The sequence below is a fragment of the Arachis hypogaea genome, chromosome 5, assembly GCF_003086295.3.
Source record: "Arachis hypogaea cultivar Tifrunner chromosome 5, arahy.Tifrunner.gnm2.J5K5, whole genome shotgun sequence".
Classification (NCBI taxonomy): Eukaryota; Viridiplantae; Streptophyta; class Magnoliopsida; order Fabales; family Fabaceae; genus Arachis; species Arachis hypogaea.
The window spans coordinates 32,335,803-32,356,863 of record NC_092040.1 but is presented as its reverse complement, the minus strand read 5'-3'; the positions used below and the strand labels follow the sequence as shown (position 1 = coordinate 32,356,863).

At 33.1% G+C, this 21,061-nt stretch overlaps 1 pseudogene; it reads right to left on the bottom strand.

Moving 5' to 3' along the window:
• Positions 1-18,247: 18,247 nt before the first annotated feature.
• Positions 18,248-20,570, bottom strand: LOC112803394 (3-methyl-2-oxobutanoate hydroxymethyltransferase 1, mitochondrial-like; annotated as a pseudogene).
• Between the last annotated feature and the right edge of the window lie 491 nt (positions 20,571-21,061).

The following is a 21,061-nucleotide window of genomic DNA, read 5'->3' as shown; positions in this document are numbered from 1 at the left end:
CAACTTTAACATTCATAAACAGCAAGATAAAAAATATGCACTGTTCAAGCATTCATTCAGAAAAAAAAGTATTGTCACCACATCAATATAATTAAACTAAATTCAAGGATAAATTCGAAACTCATGTACTTCTTGTTCTTTTGAATTAAAAACATTTTTCATTTAAGAGAGGTGAAGGATTTATGGAATTATTCATAGCTTTAAGACATAGACACTAGACATTAATGATCATGTAGTGAAGACACAAAACATAGATGAACATATATCATAAAAACCGAAAAGCAGAAAAAAATCAGAACAAGGAATGAGTCCACCTTAGTGGCGTCTTCTTTTTGAAGGACCACCATCTTCTATAACTCTCTCTTTGTCTTTATTTTCCACTAATTCTGTTCTTGATGAACCTCTAACAAATATACCCACTATAAGGTCCCACATCGGTTGGAGAGGGGAATGAAGCATGCCTTATAAGGGTGTGGATACCTCTCCCTAGCATGACGCGTTTTGATGAGTGAGTGTGGGGGGTTTCGGCCATTATCCCTATCGTCAAAGGCAAAATCGTGAGACCTTATATGCTAAAGCGGATAATATCGTGCTAGCGGGTGGTCTGGGCTGTTACAGATGGTATCAGAGCCGGAGCCCGGATCGATGTGCTAGTGAGGGCGCTAGGCTCCCTTAGGGGGGTGGATTGTAAGGTCCCACATCGGCTGGGGAGGGGAATGAAGCATGCCTTATAAGGGTGTGGATACCTCTCCCTAGCATAACACGTTTTGACGAGTGAGTATGGGGGGGTTCGGCCATCATCCCTATCGTCAAAGACAAAACCGTGAGGCCTTGTGTGCCAAAACGGACAATATCGTGCTAGCGGGTGACCTGGGTTGTTACAGATAGGGTTGGGTCTAAACTGACATACAATGTTTTGAAAGTAAAATAACTTATACAATATATCACTCTCAAGTTAAGCTTCTAAGGCAAAGATAAATACAAAAGTGAGAGTAATAATAAAAATAAATCAAAAGACTCCAAATAATGATAAAGGTCCTTCGCTCTGTCACCATCAAGTAATTCACTGAGGTGGGTTGCGACCTGCATCTAAAAAATAACAACAAAGTATGGAATGAGAACCGGAGGTTCTCAGTATGGTAACAGTGCACATTAATGTAAGATATAAGACCCCGGGACGCCAGAGGCAATCCTAGAGCTTTATATCAACACAAGATTCAAGCTTAAAGCATAACTAAAATTAAAACCATAACTTTAAAAATTAACATTTATAAAATAGGGTAACTATCCTAAGGGATTTCTAACTATTAGATCACCGCTGTCCCACAGCCTTCACTAGCCTAACCGCCATGCGATCCTATCGCTACTGCCTACCGAGCCTCCTCAATCTCAGTAGAAAGCACAATTAATTACAATGAAAGTAAAACACAAGTATAAACATATATGTCAAGTAATTCAAATAGGCAATTAGGCATATTATACAATTAGTCATACAATTCAAGTCGGCAAAGCAAGCAAGCAGATAAAACATGCACATGATGAATGCCTATCCTATAGGCTGTGATATTACATCGTCGGTCAACTGCCAAAGAACATATGATATATGGTGCTTGGAACATCGTCCAAGATTTTGTGCCTACACACTCTAGTGATCCAAAGGGATGCGAGCGGGATACTCTTGCCACGAACCTCACATCTCAACGTAAGTAGGACGAACCACCACCCTTACGCCACCGCCGCTACATCGACAGGTGGGATCCAACCAAACCGTCCCTGCCAAGCACATAGCGTCTCAACAATCTCAGTATAAAATAGTGATTCAATAGTTTTCAGAAATCATTTTTCAATATATCATGGATCCATCATTCCATTCCGAGTCCCCGACTCGTCTCAACCACCATCAATTCAAAATTCCCACAATTCATAGTCAATGATCATCAACACAATACTATGCCCCCTCACTCAACCAAAACCGTCCTCAGTACTCCACAAACCTAAGTCTCTGTTTTTTAAACTTTTTACAACAAAACATATCTAATTAAACTTACCTAAAGCATCCTCCATGTGTTGACACCTAAAACCAAGCTAAAGGATCTTAGATAAGTGTCATGGAAGTTTAAAAGCTTGTTGGGAGTATAAAATAGTTAAAAATAATATGTTTATTAAAAAATAGGGTAGTGTGCGTACGCACACACAGAAAGATTTTCAAGAAGTGTGCGTATGCATAGAAGTATGCGTACGCACAGAAAGTAAAAGATTTCGTTTTAAACGTGCACACAGATGTGTGCGATCACCCTGAACAGACTGCCATTTCCATCGTGTGCGTGCGCATATGGTTTTGTGTGCGCACTTGCAAAATTTCGTAGGTTGTGTGTGCGCACAGAGCATGCTAGCGCTCCCAACATTAGGCATCCCCTGTTTGTGCGTGCGCACAAGAGTGTGCGTACGCACATTTTCAAAAATGCACAGGGTGTGCATGTGCACAAGGCTGTGCATACGCACAAGTCAAAATTTGCCACTAATGAGAGCACGCGCACAGCAGTGTGCGTGCACACAGAAACCAGAAATCATAAAATTTTGCAACATCACAGAATTCAAATTTTGACACCAAACTTTAAATGGTCATAACGTTCTCTACATAAATCCATTTTCTACAAATTTTATATCAATTTAAAGCTCTCAAATCCATCTTTAATTTAAAATAAATTTCATTCAATTTTAAGCTTTGAGGATCAAGTTATGATCCATCAAAGTTTATCAAAAATCTATTTTTACCAAAGTTCACTAATTTCTCCAATCCCTAAAACTTATAACCAACACCAAATCAAAACCACACCAAACTCCAAATTACCTCAGAATTTACCCTTTTGTGTCTCATTCTACCAACCTTGCCAAGTTTCCATTCACATTACCCAATTCTCAACTCCAATAATCAATTATATCATATTAAACAATTTATCACCCAACTCAATCATCAATCACCATTATATCACCAACAATCATCATACTCAATTTCATTCAACCCAAATCTCAAACTTCAAAATTATTTATCAACATCAACAATATTTATTCATCAAAATCATCCAAGTCCTCAATTCATCATACATCAGTAATCAACCATGTTTGGACAACCAATTTAATCCAATCCTATCCTATGGGTCACTAGCCTAAATGTCCAGAAATATTATATCTTACATAGAAAAAACTGAAACCATACCTTGGTCGATTCTCGATATGCACCCAACACCAAAATTTGTGCCCAACAAGCTTTTAACCATCAACAATTCACCAAAAAGCCACCAACCAACTCCAACAAGCATCAACAATTAATATTCCAAGCTAGACATACATAACTTACCATAGATCAACACCTATAGTTCATAAATACTCAATTTCACAAGGGATAAGAGTGAGCTTACCTTATTCACATAAATTGGAGGTGAACCCAATCAATTCCTCACTAATGGTTAGCACCTAAATAATTAAAACACAAAAATTCATTCAAAATCATCACCCACATTTTTGGATTTTTAGGGCAGAAGAGAAGAGATGAAAATTTGAAATCATACCAAAAAAGGTTAGATAGAACTAACGGAATTAGCAAGAGTTTCGCGTAGCCGCTGACGGCACGCGAATCGGAGCACCGTAGCTCGAGTTATGAGCGATTGAATGTGGATGTGGATAGTAACCTTGTAACCCTTGCTCTCCTTTCTCTCTTAAGTTGCAGCTGCTGTAATATAGTGATAGTGGCTGAAATGGCCACTTAATTGACATATAATATTGGGCTTGGATCCAACTTGGGCCCGGTCCAATCCGTCAGCGTTTTTGGCCTATTTGGCCCAATTTTGCACCAAACCTTTAAAATTAGTATCCCATTTTCAATTCTAAATATTTTCCTAAGGTTTTCTACTATTTTTATTATTCTCGCACAGTACCGGATAGACTTAAGATGGTACTGCCGGTTAATTTACCAGTACGCATTTTTATGCAATTTTCCGAAGAAAATTACATTTTCCAACTCAGAAAAATCTACTGAGTCCAAATATCATATTTATATTTTCTAATTAATATTCTAAAATTTTAGACCTTTTTTGGGCAATTAAATTATTATTATTTTATGTTAATTATTCGGTTAATTAATTCACAGTTCTTACAGCATAAACATAAAAGCAACAAAATAAAGGAGATGATAACTAAAGATAAAAGAAACAAGATGTAGCAACAAGAAATTGTAAGGAAAAGTAAATAGGAACAAGAATTAAAATAGATCTAAAAAAAATTAAACTAAATCTAACCTAATTCTAGAGAGAAGAGACTTACAAAAGTATATTTTCACTCTTAATCACAAATCAAGGAGACTTACAAAATCATGCTATTTCATTGAATAAATGTGGAAAAAATTGATAAAATTCTCTAAATTCAACACAAGATAAACCCTAAAAATGGAATTTATCAAGCGTAAAGTTCTGTGTGGTAGAGTATTACAAAAAGAGTTATATATGTGAGTTTGGGCCCACTTAGGCTCGGTTCACTCGTTTTTGCCTGTTGGCCCAATTTTGGGTTAAAACCTTTAAGATTGGCATTTTAATTCGTATTCTAATTATTTTTACTTCTCCAAATGATAAATTTTAATTTCTCAATTTCCTTTAATCATAATTAATTTATTTACTTAATTATTCATTAATTAACTGGAGTTTACATTCAATCCCAAAGAAGGAACAAGAGAAAAGCCAATATGATTGAAAGTTACTATTCATCCAAAAAAATATAAAGGTGAAAAGCACATTCCATTAGAATTTTGCATACATTACCGAAACCAAACCAAAAACTAATTCTCATCAACATATTATTGTCCCCCAAGCCAAAAACAAAAAATCAACTCTCAAACTTTATATATATATAACTTGAATCAATCATGATAATACATTTATACGCAAATATACAATAACTTATTTGGACAAAAAATAGACAAAGTTGCCCATTTCTTATACTCTGAAGTTAAAAAATAAAAATTTTATCGATACTTGAATCATATGAGCCAAAAGACAAGTCCCCAACAAGCATAGGGTTTTAGGCACCACGTGCAACAATATGATAATGAACAAGCATCTCGTCAACGGTGATAGGGAGAGTGGTGTTGTGTCCCTGAACCATCATGTAAGCTGAGTCACCAACAAGACATATGTCAATGCCAGTCATGTCTATGCACACTACTGAAGGGTAATTGTATGCGGTTACCATTATTATCGGTTTTGAGTTGCTATGCTGTTGACGTAGTTGTTTCAGTGTTGTTCTCTGGTTTGGGGCTTGTGGTCTTGGACCTGAATACACCGTGTTCTCTAGAACATTGCTCATGAAACAAATATGTCTCAGAAGAAAAGATGAAAATGAAGAAGAAAATAAATGTTTTCTAAGAAACCTAAAGCAAGACAATGGGGGAAATAGAAAAAGAAAAAAAGCAAAATTTTTGGAATGGATTTTGTAGAATTTGAGAGTTTTCTACGTTATGAATAGTGTAAGATCCAGAACTTTTGAAAAGTCTTTTTCTGAGCAAGTCTCAAATCATATAGTTATTTATAGCCTTAATTTCAACAATTATTTTATTAAAGGTAATTAAGGCAAGTTTTGATTTATTGGATTTGAGATGAGTTATGATTATTATCCAATTTTATAATTATTGGATTATTTTCTATATTTAAAGTATAAAGTTGATAGTTGTGAAATAATAAAGATTTTCATATGGTTTGGATTAAATGATTAATATTTTAAAATAGTAATACTGTTGTTTTGGGAAAATAAAGGATTTAAGTATATTATTTCTAATTTTTAGATTTGGGCATTTTGTTGAAAATAATTTATAAAATTTGATGAGCAAATAGTATTTTTCTATATACAAATAGTGTTGGATTTAAATTGAGTTTCAATTACTATATTATCCGTATTTTAAGTGAAATTACTAAAATGTTCTTAACCCTAATTTTTAAAAAAAATGAAACCATACTCCCTAACCCTAACAAGAGTGGCCGTCACTTCCCCTTTCATCCTCTTCAATGCAAATCTTCAGAAGAAACAAAAAACCTTAGAAGGATCTTGAGGAGGGGGATTAGGCAGAGAGGGAAGGGCTGCACTGTGACCACCGCCATCTGTCGCTGCTGTCCCGCACAACAGTCGCCGCGCTACCTACTCATTGCCGTCACTGGAGGAGCTTCGTGCGCCGCCGTCGTCCTCACCGCGCCTCACCGCGAGCTGCATTTCATAGCCACCCCGTCGCGTCCTTCCTGTGCCGTCATTCACGTTCATCGCCGCCAGCTGAAGGGAGATCAATGCGAGGGAGAATGCGCGTGCTCGCTGATGAGAGGGGGCGGCGCTGCTATCGCCGCTGTGAAACATGGCTAGAGGGGGAAAGTGAGAGATCAAGAGAGGGGCATGTCGCGCTCTGCTGCAGTTGAGTCAGCCTTGCTGCCTCCGTTGCTGGGGGTTGCCTCCGTCACTGTCGCCAGCGAGGGGAGAGCAGCGCGGGAAGAACAAGGCGCGATGGAGAAGCCGGTCCGCCATTGAGTTGCCGCCGTCAGAAGAGGGGTTCATGCCGCCGAAATTCCTCTGCCACCGCCGGAACTCCTGGTCACTGCCGGGGTTTACGTTGGAGCTTGTCATCGGAGAAGACAAGCTGATGTGTTATCCTCTCTCATTCTGACATTGGGTTCTCCCATTCATAATGCTATAATGCTTCCACTCCTGTTCTGTTTAGCATTTTATTTCTCTGCTATATTCTTATTTTAATTACATAGACGATATCCTTGTTTTAATACTGCTGTGTTCTGTCGGGAGTGTCGAATTTTGTTGCTGCTATTTCTGGAATCCCAAATCGGAGGGGAGAAGAGGCTCTTAACCTTGTCATGGTTGCTGCCATAGGAACAGGTTCTAGAAATTATTAACCGAGTAGGCTGAGTCACTGTGATTCTGGCTGCCGAGGACGGTTCTGTGGCTATCGGAACCACTGCTGAAGTTTCTGTCCTTTGGTTCAGTTAGTATTCTTTAGTTATCGTAAGTACCTCTGCCTCGAAACCTTGCCCGTTCATATCCCGTGATGTGTTTCAAGGTTTTCGCGATATTTATGTCTTTAGGATTAAGTTATCGGGGCCATATGTTGCGAGTAAAGGTTGTTTCTACTGTTGTGAAATTGAGCAAAGCTGTGATTCAAGCTGTTGTGGATTTTGGGTCGAGGCGAAAAGGATTCTGTGACGCGTTTGAGTTATGGATTCGCGTTTTGAGGTAGGGGTGCTTTCTGAAAACTATATTTTATATATTGGAATTATTACATATGGATACAGATGTGAGACAATGTATTTGGTGATTGTATAAGTCTTATGTGATGTTGATTGTCCTGGATGGATGTAATTACATGTTTGAATGGATTATTATTTGGTTTTGATGATGGATTGTTGTGCGGCTTTGTGAAACGTAATCTTTTGAAGTTGATTCTTTAAAGATTTGAAATGAGTTTAATCCATTGAGGATTGGTTTGAATTGAGTCAATTATTTTGATGATGTGAAAGATAGAATACTCTTGAAATTCAGCCTGGGTTGCTTTAATTGATTTGGTTTTGATAAATGATTTGTTGCTGAACCGATTCTTTTAAACTTTGGAAATGAGTTATATCGGTTGATATTGAGTTGAATTTGAAATGGTTTCCTTGAGATATGCCACTGAGGCGACTGTTGGATTTAGCTTGCTTTCGAATTGATTTCTGGTTTTGAGCTGTTGAAAAGGAATGAAAAATAGTTTAGTTGGGACCCGAACCGGGTGGCAAAAGTCCAAGTTTTAGGGGAGATGCTGCCGGAATTTCTATAAAAATCGAGTCTTTATTGAAATGTTGTCTAGAAGAATGATGAGTTAAATACTTCAACTATCATATTTGAATTATCAAGAAAGGGATGATTCATACTTTTGAAATGAGTTATTAAAGAGGAAATTGTGATTTAGTCTTGCTTTTTAAGAAAGGCATGATATCTCTTTTAGGAGAAAGTTATTTAGATGAAACTTGTGTTTTAAAGCTGTTTTAAATGTGACAAGGGTATTGCCTTTGAATTTGACTTGAGGGTCTCAATCAGAAGAGTTTCAATGACTTTGAAAGAACCTAAATGTTTATTGACAAGTTTCATTTTGAAATGTTTTGAGAAAGGTTTTAAGTACTCTTTGAATTCTGAATTCTTGCAAGACTAAAGCAATTTTGAACCGTTGAAACATTCTAGAATTTATCATGGGGGTTGAAGTTGGTTTTGCCTAAGTAAAGGAAACGGATTTTGAAAGGAGTGAATGATTATATGACTTGGTTTGGCTTAGATCCTATTTTATTACTCAAATCAGGAAGCCAAGGTTTTAATGAATTTAAATGAACTTGGCAAAATGAATTATGTTATTCTCCCCTAAAGACTTGGGACTCTATCGAGAAACTTTGTTATAAAATTCCATTGTGGGATGGATGATTTTGAATGTTCCCAAAATGAATCTTTAATTTTCCATGGTTTTGGAAGTTTTGGAAAGAGAAAGCCGAGAGTGGCTTTGATTTAAAAAGGGAACTTACTTTGAGTAAAAGTGGCTTATGAGCCTGAGATGATTTGAGAAATGAGATCTTTAAAGCCAAGGCTGAAAAGAGTTGAAATTCAATTTCAAAGTGAAATGGCTTGAGAAAAATGATTTATGGCTTGAGAAAAATAATTTATGGCTTAAATACTGGTTTTATGAATTAGATGACGTTGACTGGTTAAAGTGCTATTTTGTTATGGGTCGGAATGGCTGTGTATGATTATGAATATTGGCTGGTTTTGGATTGAACCGTGAGCCGGAATGGCTGTGTATGATATTGATTTATGGCTGATTATCGAATGAGTTATGGGCCGTATGGCTGACTATGAATTATGAATTTAAGCCGGATGGCTGAGATGGATGTTGATCCATGGCTGGGACTGAATGAATATATGTATGAGATACCTGGGTAGTAGCAAGGGTTGTGGTTCATCCCACTTGCTCCAGGTCAGAGACTGTGACGCCTGGGTAGTAGCGGTAGTAGTGGTGATTCCACTCGCTCCAGGTTGAGCTTTTAAACACCCGCCTGGGTAGTAGCCGCAATAGTGGTTATTCCACTGGCTCTGGGTTGAGCGAGTAGTAGCAATGGGGTTGTAGCTCAAACCTACTTGCTTCGCGATGGGTGTTTCTGTCCATGGTTAGCTACCAGGACGTGTCAGGTTTGCTATATAACTGACAGATGATATCATCAGCCACTAGGGACAGGCATGCATCATATGCATCTATGTGACATTGTTTGGGTGTGCATACTATATGTGGTTTGCCTATGTGATTAACTGCTAATTGGTCTACTTGCAATAATTGTTTGTTTGTGCTTGCATCTTCCTATTTGTGATTGCTACTGAGACTCTGTTGGATTGTGGTGATTTGTTGATGGTTGGATTGTTTGGGCCTAGGGCCGTGGATGGAATGAGATGAACCGATGGTTGATTTTGGCTTTATGTTTCTGGTTTGGAATAAAATATGAAAGGCTATTTTGGTTGCATAGATAAACCGTTTTGAAAGGCTCTTGAGTTTTTGAGAATTGAATGGTTCCTCTTTCGGAAAAGGATTTCAGTTTTCTCTTTTATTGTAAACCATTATTTTTGAAAAGAGGCATAAGACGGTTATTAATCACTGGTACGGTTTATCTTCACGTATCCTATTACAGTAATTCCCAAAAAACCCTCTACTGAGAACCCTTTCGAGGATGATGTTCTCACCCCCTTAAATTTTTTCCCTTTCAGGATATGGGCGCAGAAGTCACAGAGAGTTTATTTAGTTGTTGTTGTGATGCTTTGTATTATTTTAGATTATTATTTATTGTACCCTCGCCTATATTATTATTATATATATAATGTTTGTAATATATATATATATATATATATATATATATATATATATATATATATATATATATATGGATGTACTCTTTATGAGCTTTTGTAAGTTGTATGGTATCTATGGATGTACGTTATCGAACGAAAGTAATTTTTGGAGCGGTATTGCGGTTTAAAGTTTTAAACAGGCTCATATTTTAGTATTAAATAGTATAAGTGTCGTCGTAATGTCCGAGCTATCAGAGTTGCGCAGCCGGAAGCATGAGCTTTGGTAGTTAGGGTGTTACAAATAGGGGTGGCAGCATCTATCCTACCCGCAGGTACCCAGTCCTACCCAATCTGTTGGGTAGAGTTGCCAACCTGATCCGCAGCAAGTATGGTTAAGTACAGAGTGGGTTTTTGTGTGGGTTGAGCCTCAACTCTACTTGGCCAATCCATAACCTATATATGTATGTTTTATGTTTATATAAAAATATGTTTTAGGTGGGTGATGTTGTAACAAATGGAATTGCTTATGGAGTTACAATGATCTCATTTGTATTTGTGTTATTAATTTTAGTAAAGACTTTTATATAGAATTGAACATTTGATGTTTTATATTGTTTATGGGATTACTGAATTATTTGAGGGATGATTGTACTTTTTGTATTGAATTTTTAATTTGCATACTCATTAGGTTATATAATAATATTACATCTTTTTTGTAACCCGCGGGTAGGGTCGGATACGCTTGGGTTGAAAGGGGATAGGGTTATGGTTGAAACATTCTCAACCTGTGGATGGTGTATGGTTGAATTTATGTAAAAAAATTTAACCTGCGAGTAGGATTAGGGTTGGCCACAAACGTAACTTACCCTACCCATTGTCATCCCTAGTTATGAAATTCATGTTTAGATTTTATTGAGTTTTGAATTAAAAAAAGAAGAAAGAGCCAAGTTGAATTCAGTTGTCACTGTTGAATGTTGTTGTTGCCAATTTCGTTTTGATTTTTGCAAGAAACTATTAGAAGAAGGCCACTTTTGCAGAATATTGTAGAAAGTGGAAGTTTTTGTACTACTTATTACTCATGTACATATAAAATACATATTAAAATATAAAACAATATATTAAAGTACTCCAAAACAATTAAAGTAATAATAGTAATACACATATAAATAAACATAACTAAACAGTTAAAATAATAATACAAAATGAATATAAACAAATAATAGTATTAATTGTTAGAAATTATAATTAATTTTAGGTCAATCTTATATTTTTTTAACTATAAACAAACATGGGTCGGAAGTAAACCTTAACAGAAATATAAGAGAATAGACAAATACCTATCAATATTTGAGAAGTTAAAGTACACCAAAATAAGTCAATATTTGACAAATTAAATTACTCCGAAACAATTAAAGTAATAATAGAAAAACAAATGTAAACAAATTATAATATTAATTGTTAGTAGTTATAATTAATTTTAGTTCAATCTTGTGTTTGTTAACTATAAACAAACATGGGTAAAGAGTAAACATTAACATAAACAAAAGATAATAGACAAACATCAATCAATATTTGGTAAGTTAAAGTACTCCAAAACAAATAAATATTTGACAAATTAATATAATAATAGAAAAATAAATATAAAAAACATCAATAAACCATTAAATTGATAGTAGTAAAACAAATATAAACAAATAATAGTATTAATTATTAGTAATTATAATTAAAGTTATCATATGAACTATTCGAGGATTGTTGTGGCGAAGGTTATATTGTGTAAGCGGAAATAACAATGATGGGGCATGTAGTTGTTATTACAAAGGTCATTAGTGTTTTAGGAGATTTTAGACTTTAGAGAAGGAACATTTTAAGTACTGTCAAGGTTTATATCTCTTCGCATTTTGCATCTATTTTGGATATTTCAACAAGTATATTCTTATCCTAAAAGATATTAATTAGCCTATTTAGGTTGTCGAGAAAATAATGACTTTGCAGGAAGCGCGTGTTTTTCGGTTGCTCTAGAATGTGTGGGCCGCTGCAGCAACAACAACACTTCACATTCCTGCTATTGGAATTGCGGCCGGACTCCTTCTGTAGTGGACAGATAAGTTTATCAAACTCAAGGGTTCACCTAAACTCGTAGAGCATATGTAAACTAGGATCATAAAATTTAACTCATTAACTCAAGAGTTCGAACACCTTCGCGATGAACTTTTGTACAAGAAGATTGGCTTATGATAATAGCCGATTTTTTGTTGGTAAAAACATGAAAGGATCTGCCTTTATTTGAAAGCATTTCTTATTTATCAAGTTGTTGTATTGAGCCTTTTGTATCTTGATTAGTTATTAAATGCTTTTTATTCACTTTGCTATATATGTATCTTCACATAATTGAGTTGGAGAAAATGTTATAATCTTGAGTCACTTAAGCTCTTGTAGATATGCATAAAACTCATATTTTGATCATCCTTTGATCATTTTGAGATGATTAAATATAAAATGAGAAATTCAAATTCAGTTTTATGCTAATGCATGTGCTAGTTTATCTTGATCATCTTGGTATGCTTTAACACCACCATCATGCAAAGGTATTTTAATTTCAAGCAAATGCTAACATAATTTATTTCTTTAAATTCATATAGGATTCATTGTTGAAATTGATATGATCTATCTTTTTGCAAGTTATTCTAAAATTTTGCAAGCAATATGCTCATGTCAGGGACATTATCAATAAAGCCTAACTAGAATATAAAAAAGAAAATCATGTTCTGTATCAATATAAAAGAAAAATGTGAAAAACTAATTTTGATATTCTTTTTACTATCTAGAGAAGTGGTTCATAATAGTGTATTAATGAGTAAATAAATGTCTTTCCAATCTTCACTTATTTTGGAATACATTAACTTGCTAAATATTGATTGATGTTTGTCTATCTATTAATAACTCATGAATGTCCATGTTATGTATGTATATTTTATGTCACATGCACATCCTATTATATCTCCTATAGAGAATTTTTCAAAAACAACTTAAACAAGTTGTGGAAGGATTTCAAATAAAATTGAAGATCATTTCATTTGAAATTCAAAATAACCCGCCTGTATTTATATGTTCTTGAGGGATTACAAATGTTCCATCTTTAATATTTTTAATCCAATAAAATTCACTCTCTCTTATTCTCATTATTCCTAAAAGACAGCAGAAGAGAACCTGCACTTCTCATACCCAATTTTTCCTTCGCTCATTCCTATAACCAACGTTATTCACCATTGTTTATGACGGCAATTTCCAAATCAGAACTGGTTAGGACTCCAAACTACACTCCTTTTTTCGATTTCATGTGTACTCGCCGAACGCTGCCACGATTAATGGATGGGTTGCGTTTAGGAAGTCGGCTGGTACCGAAGCTCAGTGCTGCCATCGGAGCAAGCAGAGAAGCTTTGTTCGCGATGCAAGAGATAATAATGATGTAGGTGTAATTTTATAACAAAATCATATTTATCGGTTTTTTTATCTTTCTATCTTCTTTTCTTCCTTATGTCGTCAATTGTACTAATTGCTTTATGAATTTCTTGATCTGTTGATTTAATGTATGTAATCTTTAGATATAGTATAAAAGTGCATCTTGAAGAAGTTCAAGGATTTGCATAACGACCATCAAACGTCATGCAGTGCGGGTTAGCTTTCTCAAAACCATTCATCTTTTTTATCTTTTGGGTTATTTTAAAAATTATTATTTAGCTTTAATGATATGGAAAAATTTAAAAAGTTTTGATTCTTTAATTTGAGATAAACAAATATAAACGAATAATAGTATTAGCAATTATAATTTATTTTAGTTCAATCTTGTATTTTTTTTAACTATAAACAAACATGGGTTGGTGTAAACCTTAACAAAAATAGAAGAGAATAGACAAACATGAATCAATATTCTGCAAGTTAAAGTATTCCAAAATAAGTCAATATTTGGTAAAATTAAAGTACTCCAAAATAATTAAAGTAATAATTGAAGAACAAATATAAACAAACATTAATAAACAATTAAAGTATTAATAAAAATAAATTTAAACAAATAATAGTATTAATTGTTAGTAATTATAATTAATTTGAATTCAATCTTATGTTTTTTAACTATAAAGAAATATGGATAGGGAGTGAACCTTAATAGAAATATAAAAGATTTGACAAACATCAATCAATATTGACAAGTTAAAGTACTTCAAAACAATTAAAGTAATAATAAAAAAATAAATATAAACAAACATCAATAAACAATTAATGTGATAATAGAAAAATAAATATAAACAAATAATAGTATTTAAGATTAGTAATCATAATTAAAGTAGTCATATGAGCTATTCAAGAATTGTTGCAGTGAAGGCTACTGTGTATGCAGAAATTGTAATGATGTGGTATGTAGGACTTACACCACAAGCCATTAATGTTTTAAGGGGTTTTAGACTCAGAAAATGAGCATTTTAAGTGTTGTCAATGTTTATATTTCTCTTCATATTTTGCATTTATTTTAGATATTTGAACAATTTTATTATCACACTAAAAGGTATTAATTAGCATATTTAGGTTTTCGATACAATGATCAAGCATCTTCTCCATGGTGATAGACAGTGTTGTGTTGTGACCGTGAACCACCATCGGTGCTGGGTTTCCGACGAGGCATATATCAACGTCGACCATGTCCACCTACATGGCTGAAGGGCATCGTAGGCAATGAGCATTGCAACAGGACGCAATATTTTATATTTTTGTTTCAAAAGGGTCATTGTCACCCTATTTTTATTTTGCACTTTGGGTCCAAATACACTATATTCTCCAGAACATGGCTCATGCAATGAATTATAATACTCTTGTTAATATTTGTGGTGGAGGTAAAAATCATAGATTTATTGTACAAAAACATTATATTGATATAAGTAATTGGATTTGGCTGTTATTATGACTATGATGTGTGTGATTGTGGATTGAAACTTTGCAGATTTATGAATCAAAAGAGTATCATATAGAGATGCTTCATGTTTTTTTTATGTGCCACCTATACTAAGGAAATTAGTATGTTAAAACGCATTTTAATAGAATTCAAAATGTATATTTTTATGTTAATTTTTTTGAGAAAAAATATCATAATTTAACATAGATTAGAGTTTATGTTTATTATTATATGAATTATAAATATTTATTAGCCGTCCTTGCATTCTAAGAATTCATACTAATTTTTATAAAATTAAACATCCATACTTCATATAAAATATAATTCAAATCTACAAAATTATCAAATTTAATTTATACAAAGTAATAAAGGTAAAACACTTAAATAATCCAAAAAAGACCAAAATTACATGAAAATTCCAAAGTAAAAAACATTACATGCATGTTCCCATGCATATTTATATACAAATCGAATTGATTTAATTCGAATTAGCTATTTCAGTACTAAATCGAATTAACAAGATTCGAATTATTATGTTGCCAAAATTTTGAAGTGTTCCCTCCATATAAATCAAATCAGGTAGTTTCGATTTATGTTTTCATATGTTTTGAATGGTAATTTATTTGAAGTGTACAATTCATCTAAATCGATGCTTATCAATTCAATTTACTCTTGAATTTTTGTCTTTTTTATATTTTTTTAATACTTTTGATTTTTTATCATTATAAAATTTTTGGTATTCTTTGTATTCCTTATCGTAGAGATTTTTGGTATTCTTATAATGTTGGTAGTCATATTTTTAGTAAACATATTATATATACATAAAAAATTAGATACTTAATTAATTATTAAGAAATTATATATAAATATTGTTTAACTCATTTTAAAGTCTAAATTATACTTCCAACTTATTTTTTTTATTTTGAGTACTTATATAAATGACACTATTTTTACTAATTATCACTACTTAATATTATTTTCTTTTGTAATTTTGATGATGAGAGCATAGGTCATATAATAGGGAATCTAATAGTAAATCGAATTGATAAACATAGATTTGTATGAATTGTGATTTTTAGCTAAATCGAGTCAATAAGCTACCTGATTCGATTTATATGGAGGGAATGCTTCCAACTTTTGGCACCATACTAATTCGAATGTTGTTAACTCAATTTAACACTGGAATGACTAATTCGAATTAAATCAATTCGATTTATATATAAATATGCATGTGGACATGCATGTAACATTTTTTACTTTACTTTCATGTAATTTTGTTCTCTCTTTACTTTCTTTAAGTGTTTTACCCAAGTAATACTTTCTACACATAATATACTTATATTAATTCTCATTCTATAAAATAATATATTATTGATATAGTCTTATTGAGAATTCTCAGTGAAATTATAAAATAAATAATATTAGTAGCAGCAAGTCTATTATATGTTTTCTTTAGTTGAGTAACAATACTTTCATAAAAGAACCAAAAAATAACAAAAATGTCTCAAAGAATATAGAATTAAATGTCTCTAAAAAATTTTTATTTTAGAGCATAAGTCAAAGTCACAATGTTATACACACTATTAATTGTTAGTAATTATAATAAATTTTAGTTTAATTTTATAATTTTTTTACTATAAAAAAACATGGATAGGGAGTGAACCTTAACAGAGACATAAGATAATAGACAAATATCAATAAATCTTTGATAGGTTAAAGTAATCCAAAACAACTCAATATTTGATAAATTAAAATATTTGACAAAACATCAATCAATATTGGGAGGTTAAAGTATTCAAAAATAACTCAATATTTTAACAAAATAAAAAGGCTACACATATATATATATATATATATATATATATATATATATATATATATTTGATAAATAAAAAGGCTACACACACACACACACACACACACATATATATATATATATATATATATATATATATATATATATATATATATATATATATATATAACTCGAATCAATCATGATAGCACATATTTATATCTAAATACACGATAACTTATTTGGACAAAAAGTAGACAAGTTCAACCATTTCTTATACTCTAAAGTTAAACTAAAAATCTTATCAAAACTTGATTCATAGGAGCCAAAAGGCAAGTTCTCAACAAGCATAGGGTTTTTAGCGCCACGTTCAATGGCATGACAATGAACAAACATATCGCCAATGGTGATAAGGAGAGTGGTGTCATGTCCCTAAACCTTCACGTTGTTGAGTCACCAAGGCATATGTCAATGCCAGCCATGTCTATGTGCACTGCTGAAGGGTAATTGTATGCGATTACCATTGTTATCGGTATTGAGTTTCTAAGCTTTTGACATAGTTGTGTCAATGTTGTTCTTTGTTTGAAATTTGTAGTGTTGGACTTGAATACATTGTGTTTTCTAGAACATTTCTCATGAAACAAATATGTCTCAAAAGAGAAGATGAAAATGAAGAAGATAATGAATGTTTTGTGAGAAACCTAATGCAAGATACTGGAAAAAAGAGAGAAAAAGGAAAAAAAAAGAAGAGAATTTTTGGATTGAATTTTGCAAAATTTGAGAGTTTTCCACATTATGAATAGGGGTGGCAACATCTACCTTACCCAGTCGGGTAGGTTTGCCAACTCGATCCGCAATAGGTAGGGTTGAATATGGAGCGGATTTTCGTGCAGGGCGAGTAGGGTGCAGGTTGAGCTTCAACTCTATCTAACCAACTTGCACCCAGTATATATATGTTATATGTTTATATAAAAATATATTTTATGTGAGTATTGTTGTAGCAAATGGAATGCTCATGGATTTACAATGATTTTATTTGTATTTGTGTTATTAATTTTTGTAAAGACTTTTATACAAAACTGAACATTTGATATTTTATGTTGTTTATGGGATTATGTATTATATGAGGGGTGATTGTGTTATTTGTATTGAACTTTTAATTTGCATACTCATCAGGTTATATAATAATGTTATATCTTTTTGGTAACCTGTAGATAAGATAGGATATCCTTGGGTTAAAAGTGGGTAGGGTTAAGGTTGTAACATTCTCAATTCGTAGGTAGTGTAGGGTGGAATTTACAAATACTCCAGTGACTCAAGATTATAGCTTTTTTTTTCTCCAACTCAATTATGTCAAGATACATATATACTAAAGTGAATAAAAATCATTTAATAACTGACCATGATACAAAAGGCTTAACATACAGCAACTTAATGAAGAAGAAATACTTTTAAATAAAGCCAAGCCATGTGTTATACTATTATTAACAAATACAAATTTTGGCTATTATCATTAGCTAATCATCTTGTACAAAGTTTCATTATGAAAGCAATCAAACTCAAAGATTTACGAGTTGAGTTTTGTGATCCAAGTTTATCTATGTTCTACAAGTTTAGGTGAACTCTTTAAGTTTGATAACCTGGTCCATTTTGAGAATATTAGACAGAAAATTAAACAAACTTACCTGTTCACTACAAAAGGGTCTGTCCCCAATTCCAATAGTGGAAATTTGAAGTGTTGCTGTTGCTGCAGCGGCTACAGGTGCAGGTACATATTCTAGAACAACAGAAAAATATCCTGCTTCTTGCAAAGCCAATGCTGTCTCGACAACCTAAATGGGATAATTAATACCTTTTAGGATGATAATAAAATTGTTCAAATATTCAAAATAGATGCATAATTCAAAGAGAGAGATAAACCTTGATAGCACTTAAAATGTTCCTTTCCTAAGGTCTAAAACCTCCTAAAAATGGCCTGTGGAGTAAGCCTTACATGCCCCATCACTGCTATTCCGGCTTCAACAATAGCCTTCGCCGTAACAATCCTCTAAGGGGAACCTCCTTCCATTTTTATGGCATCCATTCCGCCTTCCTTCAAAATTCGAATCGCCGTATCAACTACCTGCTTATAATCAAACATAAAAATAATTCAGAACCAATGCACACTAGCTAAATTCAACTTAGATTCCCCACATCTTTATTCAAGCAACAAAACAAATTCTATATATTCTACCAACATATTAAACATAGTTATATTTTGTCTACAACTTTTCTATCAATCAAACAAGTGCAAATGCATGTTCAATCCCAAAAGAGAAAAAAGAAGAAAGCTACTATGGTTGAAAATATTCATATTTAAAAAAAGTGAAAAAAGCACATTTCAATATTTTGCAGAGTTTTCCCAAAACAAAAATCTAATTCTCATCAAAATACACACACAACTCTCCTACTTTATACATATACAACTCGAATCAAATCAATCATGCTAGTTTACACTAAATATCGGCCATCAAATATAGAATTCATGTTATAACCATTGAACACTTGAAGTAAATTCAACTTAGATTTCCCACATTTTTATTGAAGCAACAAAATGAAAAGTCTACACATTTAGCAAATTTCATATATTTTACCAACATATTAAACATAGTTATATTTCGTCAACAACTTTTTCATCAATCAAACAAGTGCAAATGCATGTTCAATCCCAAAAGAGGAAAAAGAAGAAAGCTACTATGGTTAAAAATATCCATATTTCAAAAAAAAAAGTAAAAAAATACATTCCAATATTTTGCAGACTTTTCCTAAACTAAAATCTAATTCTCATCAAAATAGTGAAATACAAACACAATTCTCCTACTTTATATATATACAACTCGAATCAAATCAATCATGCTAGTTTACACTAAATATCGGCCATCAAATACAGAATTCATGTTATAACCATTAAACACTTGAAGTAAATTCAACTTAAATTCTCCACATCTTTATTCAAGCAACAAAATGAAAATGCTACACCTTTAGAAGATTTCATATATTCTACCAACATATTAAACATAGTTATATTTTGTCTACAATTTTTTCATCAATCAAACAAGTGCAAATGCATGTTCAATCCCAAAAGAGAAAAAAGAAGAAAATTACTATGGTTGAAAATATCCATATTTCAAAAAAAAAATCAAGTGGAAAAGCACATTCCATTATTTTGCAGACTTTCCCAAATCCAAAATCTAATTCTCATCGAAATACACACACAACTCTCATACTTTATACATATACAACTCGAATCAAATCAATCATGCTAGTTTACACTAAAAGTGGGGCATCAAATACAAAATTCATCTTAAAATACAAAATACACGTATTTATTAGTAACTGATTTTGATGAAAAGTAGGCAAATTCACCTATTTCTTATACTCTTAAAGTTAAAAATAAAAACATGATCGAAACTTGATTCATAGGAGCCAAAAGGCAAGTCCCCAATAAGCATAGAATTTTTGGCGCCACGGGCAACGACACGGCAATGGACAAGCATCTCATCAACGGTGATAGAGAGAGTGGTGTCATGTCCATGAACCACCATGGAAGCTGAGTCACCAACGAGGCATATATCAATGCCAGCCATGTCTAAGTGCACCGCTGAAGGGTAATCGTATGCGGTTACCATTGTTATCGGTTTCGAGTTTCTATGCTTTTGACGTAGCTGCGTGAGTGTTGTTATTTGGTTTGCAGTTTGTGGCGTTGGACCTGAGTACACTGTGTTCTCTGGAACATTGCTCATGAAACGAATGTGTCTCAGAATAGAAGATGAAAATGAAGAAGATGGTGAATGTTTTGTGAGAAACCTAATGCAAAACATTGGGAGAAAGAGAGACAGAGACAAAAAGAGAGAATTTTTGGATTGAATTTTGCCAAATCTGAGAGTTTTCTATGTCATGATATGACAGTGATGTGTGAGATCCTGTTGAATTTTTTTGGGCATGGTTCAGACCCGACCCGAATTCGAAAACTGTAATTCCTGTACTGTGATTGAGGTCCACCTCACGCTGCACCGATCAGACCTGCTCTTGCTTACTGTCGACCAAACTGAATTTGTTGAATTTTGAATAAGATAAGAAGAAGAACGAGCCAAGTTGAGTACGGCTGCCATTGCTGAATAGAGGTGTTGCATGCCTTTTTTATGTGCCACCAACACTGAAGTCCTTAGCTTCTTTTTTAAAAAATAATTTAAATAAAAATATTTATATTAAAAATAATTTATAAATAGTATGCAAATTCAACTATTTCTTATACAATAAAGTTAAACTAAAAATCTTATCGAAACTTGATTCATAGGAGCCAAAAAGCAAGTCCTCAACAAGTATAGGGTTTTTAGCGCCACGTGTAACGGCATGACAATGAACAAACATATCGTCAATGGTGATAA